General features: G+C 43.2%; 1 non-coding gene across 1 annotated transcript; it reads right to left on the bottom strand.

The window, feature by feature from the left end:
• Positions 1 to 7,559: 7,559 nt before the first annotated feature.
• On the bottom strand, positions 7,560 to 7,663 carry LOC143672284 (U6 spliceosomal RNA). Its single transcript, XR_013169753.1, has one exon. It is a non-coding gene; the product is annotated as a U6 spliceosomal RNA (small nuclear RNA).
• Positions 7,664 to 14,041: the final 6,378 nt, after the last annotated feature.

Here is a 14,041-nt window from a genome sequence, read left to right as displayed (position 1 = left end):
GTTTGGTTGGAGTTTAAAAATAATTTAGAACTCTGTGTGTGTGTGTGTGTGTGTGTGTGCGAGTACGCATATGTCGGACCTCTACCAGAATGTGCTTTTTAACAATGAAAAGGTGTACAGATCACAGACCATAAGAGTCACTCTTGCCATCCACTGCAAACGATGAATGTAGGCTAGTCTACAAAAATGAGAGAGAGGAAGTGTTAGTTAGGCTATTAGTAAGTGGTTAAATGTGTCCAAAAGCTGACTTGAATTCAAGAATTCCAAACACTTGGACACATATTTGATTCTTCTTAAGAAAGCTGCAGAAAAGCTATGACCTAGATCTCTGAACTTGGGTATTTCCAAGGAAACCACCCAACTTCCCCATGTCTTATCAAACACAATGACATGCCTAGCAGGTCCAGAGGTCTTTTGTGTAATTAGAGCAACAGAAGTACCGGCTATAGCATCTGAGATTCATATCTCTTTGCAACCAAGTGGGGCCCTCAGGCTTAGTAACATATCCAAGTGGAGAGAAGGAGGGCAAAAAAACCCCAAAAAAACAAAAAAACCCCACAAAACTACTGATGCAAATAAAAAGCTAGGACTTTCCACAAGGCAAACAACCGAATTCACACTACCAGTGAGACTGAAAGGAACCTATCATTTAGCATTTATTCAATGCTGGGCACAATTCATTCTCGATATAATAAAATATGGGCTGGTATAAATTAAATCCTTTTTAATAAAATGCAGGTTGGTGTTATCAGGCTCCGTTTTATAGAGATGGAGGTTCTGAGCATCAACCACAAACCTGAAGTCTACAAGATGACAAGGCCAGGATTCAAACCCAGGACATGCAACTCTAAGCTTTTTGTCTTCTTCTTAACAGTCAGCCCTTAACTAGGCTCACCAGGAAAAGAGGATTTCACATGTAATTTTTAAAGAGTCAGGATCAGGGAGGGAGGGAGGAGGGATCAGGGAGGGAGGGATGACCATCAGGCCGAAGAATGAAGACATTTCCTTGGCACTCCAGGTCATGACATGATCAGGGACTGAACAGGAACCAGTAAACCGCCATGCTAATGGAAATGGCATCAACGCAGTTGTCTGCCCCATCTGGAAAAAAAAGGTGATGCGCAGACAGAAAGAACACTGAGCAGAAACAGGAGCTGGGTTTACGTCAAGCAAAGATCAACATCTCGGGTTTCTTCTCACTTCAGGTGGTTATTGCCTCTTATGACCTATCCCTTGACCCTCAGCTGAAGTGAATGTATTGGTTGCATGGACAACCAGAGGAAAGCCAAGTGGGAAGTGACATTCTGTTTAGACAGAACCTTTAGAGAGACCCCAACTCGTGCCAAACCTCCAAGATTTCAATTGATAAAGGTTGTAGTTTAGGAAATGGCCTTGGACATTTTTCTGTCTCTTCTTTCATGGGTCTGGTGTTTTTCATTTTATCAGTGACATATGTAGGAACAGAAAACCCTGGCCACTAGTTTCTTTTTTTTTTTTTTTATAATTGAGGTAAGATTCACATGACAGAAAATTCACCACTTAAGCCACTTTTAAAGTGTACAATTCAGTGGCATTATAAGTATATTTACAATGTCGTGCAGCCATCCCCTATCTAGTTCCAGAACATTTTTATCACCCCCAAAGAAACTCCCCTCCTTCTTCCAGCCCCTGGCAACCACTAACTACTTTCTGTCTCTATGGTTTGCATTTTCTGGTCATTTCGTATAAATGGGATCCTACACTATTGCTCACTAGGTTTTAAGGTAAGCTTCTGGAGGGGAGGATAGGAATTGGAAGGTGGGTGCCCAGCAGCGTGAAAGACAAAGTCAGAATTTGGAAGAAATCAGAGGAAACTGAATAGCAAACCAAATGCTTGTGAAATGAAGGCCAAAAGTGCAAGGCGGCTCTTCTGGGGAAGGTGGAGATGGAAAAGGCTGGTTATAACAGCAAAAGGTCCATGGAACATAGTTACAGTAACTTTGCTTCCAGAATGAAAAAATTAAGATGTCTCTTGATGAACATAAATGCATTCCATATAGTCAGAATTAGTTCACAACTACCTGATTTGAATCCATCGTGGACCCCAGAAAAGCCATGTCCTTTAATCCTCATTCAATATTGCTGGCTGGGAGTTTTTTGAGATGTGACTCACCTGATTGTGGATATTAACTTCTGATTAGAGGGAGATGCAACTCCACTATTCCAGGTAGGCCTTGACTGGAATGCTTTAAGAGGAAACATTTTGGAAAGAGTCCCTTTTTAGAACCACAGAACTTGTGCAGCCAGAGACCTTTGGAGATGCAGAAGGAAAATACCCTGGGAGAACTTCATGAAATAAGAAGCCGGGAGAGAAAGCTAGCAGACACTGCCATGTTCACCATGTGCCTTTCCAGTTGAGAGAGAAACCCTGAACTTCATCGGCCTTCTTGAACCAATGTATCTTTCCCTGGATGCCTTAGATTGGACATTTCTATAGACTTGCTTTAATTTAGACATTTTCATGGCCTTAGAACATGTAAACTTGCAACTTAATAAATTCCCCCTTTTAAAAGCCATTCTGTTTCTGGTATATTGCATTCCAGCAGCTAGCAAACTAGAACAACATCCAATGTGGTAGAGAAAAGAAAAAAAATAATAAAAATGATCAGTTCAACTGCCTGTGAAGCAATAGCACGGTCGTTCTTGATCAATGCATAAAATTCACTTTTTGCATTTTCCAGCTTTATCGAAGTATAACTGACATACAATAAACTGCACCTATTTTAAAAAGTGCATTATGGTGAATTTTGACTTACGGATATATCTGTAAAACCATCATCATAATCAAATTATGAATGTATCAATCACCCCCAAAAGTATCCTTTTGCCCCTTTATAACCCTCCCTCTCTCTACCCCTTGTACCCAGGCAGTCACTTATCTGTTTTCCATTACTATAGACTACATTTTACAGATCCAATTTGATATAAATTAAATCATACAGTAGGTACTCTTTTTCGTCTAGCCTCTTTCACACTGCATAATTACTTTGTCATCAATGTTAAGTGTCATATTTTATTTTTTTTTATTGCTGAGTAGTATTCCATATAGTTAATATTATGGTAGTTAGATATGACTTCCCTGGATAGAGTAATCAGTTGACACATTCTTATTCTATTTCTTTATTTTGTACTTTTTGTTCAATTCATGTCATGGTCTTGCTAAATATTTGAATGGATTTATTTAAGGACTTGGTTAATAAAATGTCATCAAGAGTGTTCTATGAGAGATCATTCATTCATTCATTTGGCAAATATCGAATGAATTGTTACTAGGTCCCAGGCACTGCTGTAGGCAGTGATGATACAGCCATGAAGATAATGGATATGAATCATTGCTCCCTGGATATGAATCCTTGCTCCCATTCCCTTACATTCTAATGAAAGAAGGCAGACAATAAACCCCAAACAAAATTATATAGTATGTTAGAGGCTGACACGTGCAATTAAAAAATATTAGAACAAGGGAAAGGGCCACTAGACGTCATCCTAGTGCTGCAGCCTGGATTCTGACTGGCTCCCACAAATTGGACTAAGGGTAGACATTTTGGTGTGGGCTTCTCAGCTGAACTCCTAAGGATGCCATGGCAATCAGCCTCTTCCAGTCAGACTTAGAAGCAAACGAAGGACTGCCATGAATGGCCAGGAGATGGAAAATGAGGTCCTTTCCATTGGAACTGCCCCCCAGGTACTAAGCTTTGGTGGCCACTTCTAGGAGAAAGGAGAGAGGCTGCTCCTTCCCCAACTGTAGGAATCCAACCAAAGGTTTTTTGTTTTTTTTTTAATTCCTTATTGAAAAAATTCTTTTCTGTTTTGTGAAAAACAACATATATACAAAAAAAAAGCAATAAATTTCAAAGTACATCACAATAATTAGTTGTAGAACAGATTTCAGAGTTTGGTATGGGTTACAATTCCAAATTTTTAGGTTTTTACTACTAGCTGCTCCAAGACACCAGAGATTAAAATAAATATCAATATAATCGTTCAGCAATCATACTCATTTGTTAAATCTGGCTTTCTCTGTATAACTCCTTACCATCACCTTTGACGTTTCTCCCACAGTTTAGGGATATTTGGGCTATGCCCATTCTAACTTTTTTACATTGGAAGGGGCTATTGATAGTATGGGATAGGGGAATGGAACTAGTTGATGTTCTGGAGAGGCTGGCCGCTCTGCATTTCAGGACTTACCAGGTCCAGGGACCCATCTGGAGGTTGTAGGTTTCTGGAAAGTTACCCTAGTGCATGGAAGCTTTGTAGAATCTTATATAACACTCTAAGGGTCCTTTAGAATTGGCAGGAATGGTTCTGGTTGGGGGTTGGCAAGTTATGATAGGTAGCAATGTCTAATTGAAGTTTGCCTAAGAGTAACCTCCAAAGTAGCCTCTTGACTCTATTTGAACTTTCTCAGCCACTGATACATTATTTGTTACACTTCTTTTCCCCCTTTGGTCAGGATGGCATTGTTGCTCCCACGGTGCTAGGACCAGGCTCATCCCTGGGAGTCATCTCCCATGCTGCCAGGGAGACTTTCATCCCTGGATGTCATGTCCCACATAGGGGGAAGGGCAATGATTTCACTTGCGGAGTTGGGCTTAGAGAGAGAGCGAGGCCACATCTGAGCAACAAAAGTGGTCCTCTGGAAGTGACTCTTTGGCATACCTATAAGTAGGCTAAGCTTCTCCACTATCTGCACAAATTTCACAAGAGCAAGCTTCCAGATCAAGGCCAGCCAAAGTTTTAAGTGGGGGGGAACACTTTCCCAAAAGTTAAAACTACTAAAGTTATGTTGTTAAATGATATAATAAACCTGGGCCCAGGAATTGTGTGCTTGGCTAATTGTATGTATTCATTTGTTTGGTTTGGGGGAAGAAAGACATAAGGGCAAGCCAAACTGAAAGTTCAACTAAGACAAACAGTCTTGCTCAAAAACTGATGGAAAAGGGCTCTGAATCCTCATGCAAAGAATGTTGGACACTTTCCCTGTTTGCAGAAATGTCCTTGGTTATAAACTTAGTAGATTTAACAGAGGAGTGTAAAGCATCTCAGTAACTAGAGGGTACCAACACCTTTTGGAACAGAAACCTCACTGCCTGCCTTCAGCACTTTTACTCCACTGTGGCCTGGCGTCCCTCCAAGGCAGCCTGAGCTTTCTGAGAAACTTGGTTTCCTGTTCCCACTGCCTCAGCTGACTGGAGGACTCCGGGTGACCCAGGCAGGGGAGCAGGGGGTGGGAACTTCTCATTCTGACATGCTTAGAAAATTTCCCAGCAGCAACCGCGAAAATAAAAATTTGAAATATAAAGCTTAGATCTTTTTAATGTGAACATCAATAGTGAGATTCTTAGAAATCTTTTGGGAAGATAAATTTTTATTTTTCAATTTTAAATGGTCATTTAAAACCTAAAACCATACCCTTTTTACTTTTTAGCCTTGAAGCAGTTAGAGAGTTGTCGCCCAGATATCCCTTAAGATTGAAAGATAATTATCAAATGAGAGGGAGGAATTGTAACCGAGAAATCAGGATTTAAGGGATGATTTTGATTACTTGAATCATCATATAGATGTCCCTTTTTGCTTTCTGGCATATTGGAGTAGACAGGGAAACTCCTGAAAGCTCTAAATTGTAATCCAGCTGCCCTGATCTCTCATGATGGTTGAAAGCCCTTATCTTCTGCCCCTGTGGTTGTGAAAACCTTGTGACTAAACCTTCATTTGTACCCAGTTATTCAGCTTTTCAACTTTAGAGTCTTGTAATCACTAAAGACAGCCCCTAATGTTTATTAATGAAGGGTCTCAGGTCAGCCCAGGACTAACCCCCCCCAAGTCCAAAGTTCTCTTGATGACCGAGACTGGATCTAACCAAAGTGGGCCCGTCTGATATGCGCAGTAGCTTAGACCTTAACCTACAAGTCACCCAGACCTCATTCTGCCATTTTCTTACACATGTTCTGTGATTAAGTGTGTAATCCATCTGTGCATGCTCAATAATCAGATCACCTCTAATTACATCATCTAGGGCCACTGTGTTCATTATCCTAAACCTGCCCGTCTTTTTCTCGAATAAAACTATCAGAATTCCTGCAATTTGGGGAGACGGACTTTGGGCCGCTAGGCCATCACTCTCCTACTAGGTGTCTAGTAATAAACTCTTTCTCTTTGAAAAACAAGCAAGCAAACAAACAAGCAAACCTAAAACCTTAATCTTCTTCAAATCCAAAGGGGCTCCGAACATCCTCGAGTTCAACTCTCCTTACATTTTACAGACGAGGCAACTCAGAGCTCAGTGGAGAACTGGAGCCACATTTCCTGACTCCCATTGCAGTGCCCTTCCCTCCGCGAATTATAGAAAAGTGCAATTCCAGACACCGGGCCTTGGGGAGAATTTTACTGTGTGTGAACGATAGCGCACTACCTGATTTTTAAAAGGAAGGAAAAGCCAAAAAAGCAGAAGAAAAAAGTTATCGGAGCCTCCTCTTGAACTTGGGTCTGTTTGACTCCCAAGTCCATAAAGGCATTAGCCGTGGCAAAGGGAAAGAAAAGCTTGCTGAGTACTGAGCCAGACCAGGTGTGTAAATTTCACTCCCCCAATCAATCAGTATCTCTGCAAGTAGAGGGGCTGTTTATAGCCACTGCTCTCCCTGCTTGGGGTTCAGGATAGAAAACAAAACAGGGTCGGGCTTCCTGGCTAATTACAGAGTGTTAGGAAACTTTTGCCTCCGCTCAGCGATCTACAAATAAAGAGGATAACAGAAGGCGAGCCAAGGAAAAGAGAGAGTGAACTTCAAAGCAAAAACAAGTAATCTTAATAATCATCAGAGGGAGAAAGAATCATCATTATAAGGAAGTAGTCCAGTAACCAAGAGCTCTTAAACTAATCATAGTTGGCTTGCAACCTCAAGGATTTGTTATTTGCAAAAAATTTCTCAAACAATAACTGATAGGATCTTTCTTAATGTCTATAGTAAACAAACCCTAAAATATGTCATGTGTGTAAGAGGAGTTAGGAAACAAGACGGGAAGAGTGACGATAAAGCTTTTCATTTCGAGTGGCGACAGAAAATATTCTGAGCCATCTGCTCTCCTACTAGGTGCCTAGTCTGTCTTTTTATAGTCTGTTCTATTATAAAGTCTGTTCTTTATAATAATATATTAATATATAATAATATTTCTTAAAAACAAGAGCCACATAATGTTTTTTTCTTTATTAAAGATGTTATGGGTTTAAGGACAATCATGTATAATATATATTATATATATATATATAATATACATGATTCCCATATACCTCCCTATTATTAACCCCTTGCATTGCTGTGAAACATTTGTTACATCAATGACACATTTTTATGACTGTACTTTTAAGTATGGTCCATGGTTTAACTTAGAGTTCATTGTGTAGTGCAGCTCCCTGGATTTTTTTAAAACTTTTATTCTGTTAGCACACATATGATCTAACATTTCTGCATTCAGATATATATATTTCAGTGCTGTTAATTATGTTCATGATGTTGTGCAAAAAAATTATGAGTCACTTCACAAATTTGCATGTCATTCTTGTGCAGGGGCCATGCTAATCTCTGTATTGTTCCAATTTTAGTCCATGTGCTGCCAAAGTGAGCATTCACAGGATATTTTGTTTTCTCCCTTGTAAGTATTCTTTATGAATTTTGCTCCTGTGCCTAAGACGATATTAAATTTAAGAGTTCACATTAAGCTTGATGGCCAGGCCCAAGGCATTGACCCTTCCTGTGGTTTTGGTTTCTATCAGGTGCCAGTCTTGGTGTCTCAGAAACCGAGTCTTTGTGTCCCCCAGCACTTTGGACTGTTCTCCACTCTCAGCTCGCCCTCAAAGATTGCTGAATGGACACATTCGGCAGCTTCTCAGTTTCCCTTCTTGAAGTTCCTGACTACGTATCTTATTATGTTTTTTAAATAGATCTCCAGGCTCTTTCCATTTTTTTTACTTGGTTTGCCTCCTTTTCTGGCTCTTCACCCTTTTTCATCTCCAGTTTGCTCCGTGGGGAGTTTTTGCATGTTAGATGGCTTTTCTCACGCAGGAGTAAGGCATTTTCCAGGACCCTCACAGGCAACCATTTCTGGGAGTTCAAGTTCCAGAAGTGTTACACGAAGGCCGAGGGCGTTCACCTTGACAATGGGCTAAGTGAAAATAAGCATGGGGTTTGGGGATTGGTTACTTTAAGATATCTTTAAGGATGCATTCATTGTGTGCTTTTAGAAATGATTTGCAAGCCTCTGGACTTAGGTACTAGGGAGGAGGCTCTGCCACAGGCTCAGGGCACTCAATTAGATTACATCAATAAGTTAAATTAAATGAAAATACGTCCTAGGCTACTTATTTACGCACACCGGGCATTACATGATTCTGTAGCTGAATCTACAAAGTTAAAGACCGGACCAACAAATGGCTGGCGGGGGCGGGAGCAGGCAGAATGTTCTGGGCAGCTGTGGTTAGTACCTTTCTGCCACCTGACTTCACAGTGCTGAGTTCACATCACATCACATGAAATGCATGGCTTCCGGGGGGTGGGGGGCTGACAAAGAACAGGAAACCCCCATCAGGGACTTCAAAGGCACACCCTTTGGGAGGAGGGCAGCGGGGAGGAAGCAGTTGTTCTTCGTATAGTGGCTCCTGAAACAAGACTGGCGAATTGAACAATATTTATTAGCAAACCAAGTAACAATATTAATATCAGCTGGCCTCTGCTCTTCTCAATCCATATCCCAGATGTGTCAGCTCTGAGGATTTATGCTTGGGAGAGACCGATTGAGAGAGAAAAATCAAACTCATAAGATTCCAAAAGGATGTTTTAAGATTCCCCTTCGAACCATCGCAATTATGCTGATACACTACTATATCTGGAAGGTCACTTTAACACTAGTAATGTATGTCCAAAGGCCTGTTCGTTCACTGCACATAACACATAGCAAGGATTGTTGACTCAGTGGATGTGGGATGTACATTTTTACCTTTATGCACTCACTGTTAAAATGCTCATCTCCTATGAATGCAATATTGTATCACATCGTGAATTGGGAAGATTTATAAAAGAGAATAACACTTTGATACTGTGATTAATTCTATGAATGTAAGTGTACTAAAAACAAAATAAACTTTTTCAGTAAAAAAAACATACGCCACCCCCCGTTAATGTTGCCTCATCTTCTTTTGCATACTTCCTTCCTCCATCTTCCACCGTGGAGGCCCTCTTCCCACATGCCCTGACCCCTTCCCCACACCTTCAATCTCCCGGTCTCCAGAAGGGCCCTGGACCTAGAGAACACAGCCAAGTGACTCAGGCAACTCCCGTCTCTTACATCAGGAAGGAAGAAACCACCCACCCGAGGCCCCTAAGCCATAGACACAGCCCCATTTCCTCTGCTAGAAACTTCTCAAAAATCCTTTTCCCTCTCCCCGACTCCAACTAAAACCAGTGATGCGAAGCATGGGTTTGAATCCACCCACGTTCCCGGTGAGTTTGCTGAGCTAAAATTCTGTCTAAAATGCTGGGCTTGGAAACCCGAGGGGCCCCTAGCCTCCCGGAGAGCAGGAGGGAGCCTGGCTGCCGGTGCTCGGCCCCCGCTGGCTGGGTTGCGAAGACTGCACGTGTGCCTGCTGCAGCCGCCTGCTCGGCTCTCCCGCTGTCAGCCTGGGCAGCTCCGCCCGCCCCGCCCTAGGGCCCGCCTGGAAGCGCCACTCCAGCCCGAAGCTCAGGCACGGGCTTTGCATCTGTCAGTCTCCCCAGGCTGACTCCCAGTGCTGCGGGAGGAGCCAGCGCCCCTGACAACTCAGCTGGCCTTTATAAGCAGGAGTTCTCAGTAACCCCGAAAGAAATCCCTAATTCCCGATCCTAAACACCACTAGCTGTTCCCATTTACCCACGATCCACTTGATACCCAAATTAGCCAATCTTGGGCAATTTTAAGCCATAATTGCCTCAGTTCTCCCTCTATTTTGAGCTTAAGACATATGACAGTTAAGAAAGAAGGCAAATTTTGCTGTGTACTTTGTGCAACCAGTCTCGCCACTTTATATCCCATCTGGATGGGTAAATGCAATTTATAAATGCTTCATCAAGGATTTCAGCTGAAACTGCTAGACCGGTCCTGGTCTGTAATCAGATGTGCACGCACACACACACACACACACACATGAACGCTACTCAGCTAAGAATTCAATGCCATCTCACTTCTCTTTAAAAGAATGTCAAACCAGGGAACAATTCTCTGTCACAAAGCAGGATGAGCTGTCAGGTGGAAACAAATGAGGATCACAGAGCTACTTACTTGGCACAACTGCCTAGAAGTGAACCGAAAAGGATTCTGTAATGTTAGGCAGGCAGAGGCATACTTTTAAGAACACCAAGTGCCTAAGTTATAAAACCCCAAAGAAATTATTCTTCTACCCTCTCAGATGGGGTGATTTATCTGTTTCCTCAGCTGGAGTATTTGTGAGGATCCTGGCAGAAAGAAACAACTCAATATGCAAATCTTTACACCTTGGTAGAGGGGGGACGTCTATTTGAAGCAAAGAGGGTTGAGGAAGTAGAAAAACTTGAAGATGCATTTTTCACAGAGGTTTAGTGAACTGATCAAGACATTTAGGGAAAACATGGCCACCTCATGTTCCCCCCAAATCCCCCATCTACAAAGACCACAGGAAATGCTTCACGCAAATTTAAAGGCTGGTTCTCAAGAGCGATTAGGGTAAGTACAGTAACCTAGACAGCTGGCATCTAACAATTGAGAGCCTGGCCTCACTCCCACCCCAACACCCTACTCCACCCTGTTTAAGTGAATTGGCTAACAAACAATACTTATAATGCTTAATAACGTAAGTAGGTATGACAGACATTTTTAAACTGCTCATTCTTCTATTTCTCTCATTCAGAACTAACTCACAAAGGTACAACTTAGATTCACGGATGGACAGAAGGATGGACAGATGGTGGGTACGTGATGAGCAAGTAGAGGCAAAAGGTGATGGTGGGAGGGTGGTGGTGGGATACGAGTGTTCTCCATAAAACAGTCTTCTGGCTTTACTGTAGGTTTGACATTTTTAATAATGAGATGTTAGAAAAACAATGCCACTCATTTTGAAAATGTCTAGAGATTGACCCTGTGACTCTTGTGCTAATGATCCCCGCGCTCCCCCCTCCCGTACCCTGCAACCCGCAATGGTCACTCAGGCTCTAACAGGCAGACGTGGAGAATGGAACGGGGATCCGGGATGCAGAGAGGCAGGCTTCCCGGCCGCCGCCTGGACACGTGGGTTTCATGTTCACTTGCATTTCAGCAGAGTCCCCCATGTTTCAACTCTTGGCAAAAGGTTTCACTCGAACGCAGTGGCAAATTTTAGGCTCTGAGTGTTTGAGAATAAAGGAAAGCATTCATCTCTTCCAGAAATCCTTCCCTGATTTGCTCTCCCCACCCCCCCACCCTCACCCCCCCACCCCATTAAATGGCCCTCTTCTGAGCTCCCCTGCATGCGGACTCCATCATAGCCCTGTCCCCTGGGCTCCCGAGGACTCTCTCCAGCTGGACTGTAACTCCCCGAGAGCAAGAACAGCGTTGCTCCTCTTTCCTTGCCTAGTGCTTGCAGCGGCCGCTGGGCCTCAATCCACGCTGCAATTGTCCGCACGTGTGTGCAGTTGGGGCCTCAGGCTCGGGCCCTCCCTCGAGCAGCAACCTCAGGCCTGAGAACAACACATCTGCTTACAGCAGAGGGTGCCCACTCTGGACCCCCCGGGAATCCAAAGCCCACTGCAGTCTCCATCCAAGGACCGCACTGAACCCACCTGGGGTGCGGGCAGTAGGAATGGGCCATACCAGGAATGGGCCCCGGGACTAGGACTGAGCAGTGGGAAAGAGCAGTCACTCCGAGAACCCTGGGGTCAGGCTCTGCTGGCCACCGCGTAGTTTTGCTTTCACTCACTTTCTGCCATTTGATTCTCTCAACCGACTGCCGGGTCGCCAAGGCAGAAGATTGTCAGCTCACGCAATCGTTCTCAATCGTAGGCGATTTTGCCCCTCAGGGTACACTCGGCACTGTTTGGAGACATTGCCGGTTGTCACAACTCATGGGGGAGGGGGTAGGAGGGTGCTGCTGGCATCTAGTGAGCAGGGACCAGGGATGCTGCCGAACATCCTACAGTACACAGGGCAGCCCTACAGCAAAGAAGGATCCAGCCCCAAATGTCCCCAGTGCTGAGATGGAGCCCTCCTGGTCTATGGGTAGAGTAGCCAGGGCTTTACAGTCCAAGCGGTTCCTTTACTGCATTTCCTCCATGCACGCTGCCTCCATGCACGCTGCCTCCATGCACGCTGTGCCCAGATGAGACGGACAACTGCACAGCCAGTTATGCCAAAGTACATCCTCCTCAGCTTTTGACGTTAGAGGTTGGAATGGCTCCAGTGAAGGAGGTAGCTGGCACTCAAAGAGCATACCCTTTGTGCCAGGCACTTTATACAGAGAGCCATGTGCTCCTCCCAGCACTCTTGAGAGACAGAGCTTCAAAATGAGGAAACTAAAGTCATCACACAAGATCACACATATAACAAAAGACCTCTGGTTGGGGAGTCTGAGGACTTGGCCCCAAGTTTTATATTAAAGATAAGAAGTTGCCTCTGCTCCCTAACAGGTCTGTGTTGTTTTAATGTAAAATTAGTAATCCCCCATGTTTCTCAAACCTCCTTGTATGAGAAACGCAGGCCTAAAGCTTGCTTCGTCTTCCTGGCTCTTGGGGAATGGAATTGATGTGCCATATCAGCCTAACCATTGGCAAGGCACACAGGTGTCCTCCCCTCCTAGCAGCCCCTTCCTGCCCCCACCAAATGCCTTTTAAAGTATAAGTCATTTCTGCAATATCAGTGTCATTGCTTATCTTTGTTGTCATGGATAATCGAGACGACTGTGTGCAAATAGCAAGTTCTGAATAATCCAGCGACAGGTCTATTAATATAGTATTAAATGTCACAGTTAAAATAGAAGGTACTTATTTATCTGTACTGCTGGGCCTAGCACACTTCCTGCCATAAGGTTTGCGCCTCAGAAATGTTTGCTGGATGAACCAATGAAGCAATTGGATGACTCAGAATAAGAAGCAACACATTCAAGTGTCTTGGAGAGTGGAAAATCTAGAAATTTTTTTGTCTGAGATCACTGGCTTCTCTTAGGGTGGCTGAAAGAGATGATAGCTGGTGTTCATTTTACTATTAAAGCACAAATAGAACGTGTCAGCATTTATTTCATCATCCTTATACCACTATCTAATAGTGTCACAAAATATTTGATATCATAGGGACCAATATAATCCCAATAGTCACGTCAACATTTGTTTTCTTATTGGCGGATATTCATTACATCTTTCTTTAAAAGAAGAACGCAGTTTAAAATCGGACATTGCTTACATGACTCGATTTCTTAAGAATCGCTTCTGCACTGATGAGATGAGCATCTGCTAAATATCCCCATGGCCGAGTTCTCCAGGGGTCACAGGGCCGAGGGCTCATGATACTTTTAGGGGCCCACAAACTCATTTCAGTTTCTTTTAAAATCAGAAGGAAAAAACAAACATGAAAATAGTCCAGCTTGGATTATTAAAATAAAAATGACTATTATTCTCATTTTTATACCAACAAAGTCATAAAATATAGTTTAAATATTTTGCGGTGAGGTGGAGGAAGGGACCCACCAAGGGAAATATGTCTGTGGCCCAGGACAGCACTTGCTACAGCATGCTGCTCACTCTTTTCCAAAGCAAAAGGCTGTATTTCTTGTCAATCTTTCTGAGAGCCTGTTTCATCATCCAAACGATTTTGGGGGTCTTTCTTTCTGTTCTGAAAGCAGAAAGGCCTACTAGAATTCCTAATTACCTGGTACACCCCTCATCTCCAGCTGAATTGGAGGTGCCACTTTTACTATTTTAATGCAAAGCAAGTAACCACTTTCTACTCTCATCAAGGGTTTTTTTTTTCCTGC

This window comes from Tamandua tetradactyla, chromosome X (assembly GCF_023851605.1).
Source record: "Tamandua tetradactyla isolate mTamTet1 chromosome X, mTamTet1.pri, whole genome shotgun sequence".
NCBI classification, from domain to species: Eukaryota; Metazoa; Chordata; class Mammalia; order Pilosa; family Myrmecophagidae; genus Tamandua; species Tamandua tetradactyla.
Note: the sequence above shows the minus strand (reverse complement) of the source record. Positions and strands in the feature narration are given on the sequence as shown.